This window comes from Arachis hypogaea, chromosome 3, assembly GCF_003086295.3.
Source record: "Arachis hypogaea cultivar Tifrunner chromosome 3, arahy.Tifrunner.gnm2.J5K5, whole genome shotgun sequence".
Lineage (NCBI taxonomy): Eukaryota > Viridiplantae > Streptophyta > Magnoliopsida > Fabales > Fabaceae > Arachis > Arachis hypogaea.
This window is the reverse complement of record NC_092038.1, coordinates 65,150,344-65,156,943: the sequence shown is the minus strand read 5'-3', so window position 1 is coordinate 65,156,943 and position 6,600 is coordinate 65,150,344.

Below are 6,600 nucleotides of genomic sequence, written 5' to 3'. Positions count from 1 at the left end.
TTGGTGTCAATTGCATGTTTTTAAAAAATTTGTGCATTTTTCGAAAACTCATGCATGGTGTTCTTCATGATCTTCAAGTTGTTCTTGGTAAGTCTTCTTCTTTGATCTTCATATTTTCTTGTTTTGTATCTTTTGTTGTTTTTCATATGAATTTTTGCATTCATAGTGTCTAAACATGAAAAATTTCTATGTTTGGTGTCTTGCATGTTTTTCTTTTCTTGAAAATTTTTTCAAAAATAAATCTTGATGTTCATCATGATCTTCAAAGTGTTCTTGGTGTTCATCTTGACATTCATAGTGTTCTTGCATGTTTTCTTTGTTTTGATCTTAATTTTTCATGTTGTGAGTCATATTTGTGTTTTTCTCTCTCATCATTAAAAATTTAAAAAATAAAAAAATATCTTTTCCTTATTTTACTCATAAAATTCGAAATCTTTGGGTTGACTTAGTCAAAAATTTTAAAATTAGTTGTTTCTTGTTAGTCAAGTCAAGATTTCAATTTTAAAAATCTTATCTTTTCAAAATCTTTTTCAAAAATCAAATCCTTTTCATTTTTCTTATTATTTTTCGAAAATTTTAAAAAAGTGATTTCAAAATCTTTTTCTTAATTTCATTTCAAAATTTCGAAAACTTTACTAACAATTAATGTGATTGATTCAAAAATTTGAAGTTTGTTGCTTTCTTGTTAAGAAAGGTTCAATCTTTAAATTCTAGAATCATATCTTTTAGTTTCTTGTTAGTCAAGTAATCAATTTTAATTTTAAAAATCAAATCTTTTTAATTTTCTTTTCAAATCTTTTTCAACATATCTTTTCAATCATATCTTTTTTCAAAATCAATTTCAAAAATCTTTTCTAACATCTTATCTTTCCAAAATTGATTTTCAAATCTTTTTCAACTAACTAATTGACTTTTTGTTTCTTTCTTATCTTTTTCAAAACCACCTAACTACTTTTCTCTTTCTAATTTTCGAAAATTCCCTCCTCTTTTTCAAAATTCTTTCAATTAACTAATTGTTTCAAATTTTAATTTTAATTGTATTTCTTATCTCAATTTTCGAAAATCACTAACTATTTTTCAAAAACAATTTTCGAAATTCTCTCCCTCTCATCTCTTTCTATTTATTTAGTTAATTACTAACACTTCTCTTCATCTAAAAATTTGAACTCTCTCTTCTCCTCTATGTTCAAATTTTTCTTATCCTTCTTCTATTCTTTTCTTCTTCTACTCACACAAAGGAATCTCTATATTTTGACATAGAGGATTCCTCTCCCTTTTCTGTTCTCTTCTTTTTCATATGAGCATGAGCAAGGACAAGGACATTCTTGTTGAAGCAGATCCTGAACCTGAAAGGACTCTGAAGAAGAAGCTAAGAGAAGCTAAAGCACAACAATCCAGAGAAAACCTTACAGAGAATCTCGAAAAAGAAAGAGACATGGCCGAACCCAATAACAATGGTGGAGGCGGAAGGAGGATGCTTGGTGATTATACTACACCTACATCCAATTTTTATGGAAGAAGCATCTCAATCCCTACCATTGGAGCAAACAATTTTGAGATGAAGCCTCAACAAGTTGCTCTAATGCAATAGAACTGCAAGTTTTATGGACTTCCATCAGAAGATCCCTATCAGTTTTTAACTGAGTTCTTATAGATCTGTGATACTGTTAAGACTAATGTAGTAGATCCTGAAGTCTACAGGCTCATGTTTTTCCCTTTTGCTGTAAGAGACAGAGCTAGAACATGGTTGGACTCACAACCTAAAGATAGCTTGGACTCTTGGGATAAGCTGGTCACGGCCTTCTTGGCCAAGTTCTTTTCTCCTCAAAAGCTATACAAGCTTAGAGTGGATGTTCAGACCTTCAGGTAAAAAGATGGTGAATCCCTCTATGAAGCTTGGGAAAGATACAAGTAGTTGACCAAAAAGTGTTCTTCTGACATGCTTTCAGAGTGGACCATTTTGGATATGCTCTATGATGGTCTATCTGAGTTCTCTAAGATGTCACTGGACCATTCTGCAGGTGGATCCATTCACTAAATAAAATGCCTGCAAAAGCTCAAGAACTCATTGACATGGTTACAAATAACCAATTCATGTACACCTCTGAGAGGAATCCTGTGAGTAATGGGACGCCTCAGAAGAGGGAAGTTCTTGAAATTGATGCTCTGAATGCCATATTGGCTCAAAACAAAATGTTGACTCAGCAAGTCAACATGATTTCTCAGAGTCTGAATGGATTGCAAAATGCATCCAACGGTATTAAAGAGGCATCTCTTGAAGAAGAAGCCTATGATCCTGAGAACCCTGCAATAGTAGAGGTGAATTACATGGGTGAACCCTATGGAAACACCTATAATCCCTCATGGAGAAATCACCCAAATTTCTCATGGAAGGATCAACAAAAGCCTCAACAAGGCTTTAATAATGGTGGAAGAAACAGGTTTAGCAATAGCAAGCCTTTTCCATCATTGGTGGGCGAAATTGTGAACAATACTTTTTCACAACTCTCATAATCCCCGGTAATGGCTCCAAGAACTTGGTGGCTCAATACCATGGCATTACACAACTTCGCACAACTAACCAGCAAGTGCACTGGGTCGTCCAAGTAATAAACCTTACGCGAGTAAGGGTCGATCCCACGGAGATTGTTAGTATTGAAGCAAGCTATGGTCATCTTGTAAATCTTAGTCAGGCAAACTCAAATGTATATGGTGATGAACGAAAATAACATAAAAGATAAAGATAGTGATACTTATGTAATTCATTGGTAGGAACTTCAGATAAGCGTATGAAGATGCCTTCCCTTCCGTCTCTCTGCTTTCCTACAGTCTTCATCCAATTCTTCTTACTCCTTTCCATGGCAAGCTCGTGTAGGGTCTCACTGTTGTCAGCAGCTACCTCCCATCCTCGCAGTGAAAGCTAATGCACACACTCTGTCACAGTGCTGCCAATCACCGGTGTGGTTCCCTCCCCTACTGGAATAGAATCCAGTGATTCTTTTGCGTCTGTCACTAACGCCCAGTAAGTTACAGGTTTGAAGCACGTCACAGTCATTCAGTCATTGAATCCTACTCAGAATACCACAGACAAGGTTAGACCTTCCGGTTTCTCTTGAATGCCGCCATCAGTTCTTGCCTATACCACGAAGACTCTGATCTCACGGAATGGTTGGCTCGTTTGTCAGGCGAGCACTCGGTTGTCAGGCGATCAACCATGCATCGTGCAATCAGGAATCCAAGAGATATTCACTAGAGCCTCGAATGCTAGTAGAACAAGAGTGGTTGTCAGTCACTTTGTTCATGAGTGAGAATGGTGATGGGCGTCAATCATCACCTTCATCAAGTTGAAGAACAAGTGATATCTTGGATAAAGAACAAGCGGAATTGAATGGAAGAACAATAGTAATTGCATTAATACTCGAGGTACAGCAGAGCTCCACACCTTAATCTATGGTGTGTAGAAGCTCCACCGTTGAAAATACATAAGCATAAGGTCTAGGCATGGCCGAATGGCCAGCCTCCCAATGATCTAAGATCTAAAGTGATCAAAAGATATAAAGATCCAAAGACTTCTAATACAATAGTCAAAGGTCCTACTTATAGAAAACTAGTAACCTAAGGTGTACAGAAATGAGTAAATGACATAAAAATCCACTTCCGGGCCCACTTGGTGTGTGCTTGGGCTGAGCAATGAAGCATTTTTCGTGCAGAGACTCTTCTTGGAGTTAAACGCCAGCTTTAGTGCCAGTTTGGGCGTTTAACTCCCATTTGGGTGCCAGTTCCAGCGTTTAACGCTGGAATTTCCTGAGGTGACTTTGAACGCCGGTTTGGGCCATCAAATCTTGGGCAAAGTATGGACTATCATATATTGCTGGAAAGCCCAGGATGTCTACTTTCCAAAGCCGTTGAGAGCGCGCCAATTGGGCTTCTGTAGCTCCAGAAAATCCACTTCGAGTGCAGGGAGGTCAGAATCCAACAGCATCTGCAGTCCTTTTTGGTCTCAGAATCAGATTTTTGCTCAGGTCCCTCAATTTCAGCCAGAAAATACCTGAAATCACAGAAAAACACACAAACTCATAGTAAAGTCCAGAAAAGTGAATTTTAACTAAAAACTAATAAAAATATACCAAAAACTAACTATATCATATCAAAAACATACTAAAAACAATGCCAAAAAGTATACAAATTATCCGCTCATCACAACACCAAACTTAAATTGTTGCTTGTCCCCAAGCAACTGAAAATCAAATAAGATAAAAAGAAGAGAATATGCAATGAATTCCAAAAACATCTTTGAAGATCAGTATTAATTAGATGAGCGGGGCTTTTAACTTTTTGCCTCTGAACAGTTTTGGCATCTCACTCTCTCCTTTGAAATTCAGAATGATTGGCTTCTTTAGGAACTCAGAATCCAGATAGTGTTAATGATTCTCCTAGTAAAGTATGATGATTCTTGAACATATCTACTTATTGAGTCTTGGCTGTGGCCCAAAGCACTCTGTCTTCCAGTATTACCACCGGATACATACATGCCACAGACACATAATTGGGTGAACCTTTTCAGATTGTGACTCAGCTTTGCTAAAGTCCCCAATTAGAGGTGTCCAGGGTTCTTAAGCACACTCTTATTTGCCTTGGATCACAACTCTTATTTCTCTATTTCTTTTCGTTTTCTTTCTCTTTTTTTCTTTTTTTTTTCTCGATTTTTCTCTTTTTTTTTTTGAATAGCTTTTTCTTGCTTCAAGAATCATTTTTATGATTTTTCAGATCCTCAGTAACATGTCTCCTTTTTCATCATTCTTTCAAGAGCCAACATTCATGAACCACAAATTCAAGATACACATGTACTGTTTAAGCATACATTCAGAGAACAAAATTATTGCCACCACATCAAAATAATTAAACTGTTATAAAATTCAAAATTCATGCACTTCTTTTTCTTTTTCAATTAAGCACATTTTTATTCAAGAAAGGTGATGGATTCATAGGACATTCATAACTTTAAGGCATAGACACTAAGACACTAATGATCACAAGACACAAACATGGATAAACATAAGCATAAAATTCGAAAAACAGAAAAATAAATAACAAGGAAATCAAGGAACGGGTCCACCTTAGTGATGGCGGCTCTTCCTTGCTCTTGAAGATCCTATGGAGTGCTTGAGCTCCTCAATGTCTCTTCCTTGTCTTTGTTGCTCCTCCCTCATGATTCTTTGATCTTCTCTAATCTCATGAAGGATGATGGAGTGTTCTTGATGCTCCACCCTTAGTTGTCCCATGTTGGAACTTAACTCTCCTAGGGAGGTGTTTAGTTGCTCCCAATAGTTTTGTGGAGGAAAATTCATCCCTTGAGGAATCTCAGGGATCTCATGATGAGTGGGATCTCTTGTGTACTCCATCCTTTTCTTGGTGATGGGTTTGTCCTCATCAATGGGGATGTCTCCCTCTATGTCAACTCCAACTGAATAACAGAGGTGACAAATGAGATGAGGGAAGGCAAACCTTGCCAAGGTGGAGGTCTTGTCCGCCACCTTATAGAGTTCTTGGGCTATAACCTCATGAACCTCTATTTCTTCTCCAATCATGATGCTATGGATCATGATAGCCCGGTCTATGGTAACTTCGGACCGGTTGCTAGTGGGGATGATTGAGCGTTGTATGAACTCTAACCATCCTCTAGCCACGGGCTTGAGGTCATGCCTTCTCAATTGGACCGGCTTTCCTCTTGAATCTTGCTTCCATTGTGCGCCCTCTTCACATATGACTGTGAGGACTTGGTCCAACCTTTGATCAAAGTTGACCCTTCTAGTGTAAGGATGTTCATCTCCTTGCATCATAGGCAAGTTGAACGCTACCCTCACACTCTCCGGACTAAAATCCAAGTATTTCCCCCGAACCATAGTGAGATAATTCTTTGGATTCGGGTTCACACTTTGGTCATGGTTCTTGGTGATCCATGCATTGGCATAGAACTCTTGAACCATCAAGATTCCGACTTGTTGAATGGGGTTGGTAAGAACTTCCCAACCTCTTCTTCGGATCTCATGTCGGATCTCCGGATATTCACCCTTTTTGAGTGAAAAAGGGACCTCGGGGATCACCTTCTTCAAGGCCACAACTTCATAGAAGTGGTCTTGATGCACCCTTGAGAGGAATCTATCCATCTCCCATGACTCGGAGGTAGAAGCTTTGCCTTCCCTTTCCTCTTTCTAGAGGTTTCTCCGGCCTTGGATGCCATAATGGTTATGGAAAAACGAAAAAGCAACGCTTTTACCACACCAAACTTAAAATGTTTGCTCGTCCTCGAGCAAAAGAAGAAAGAAGAGAGTAGAAGAAGAAGAAAGGAGGAAGAGGGAGATGGTGGTGAATTCGGCCAAAGAGGGGGAGAAGTGGTGTTTAGGTTGTGTGAAAATGAGGGTTGAAGAAGGGTATATATAGGAGAGAGGGGATGAATGGTTCGGCCATTATGGGTGGGTTTGGGAGGGAAAGTGATTTGAATTTGAAGGGTGAGGTTGGTGGGGGTTTATGAAGGATGGATGTGAGTGGTGAAGAGAAAGATGGGATTTGATAGGTGAGGGTTTTTGGGGAAGAGGTGTT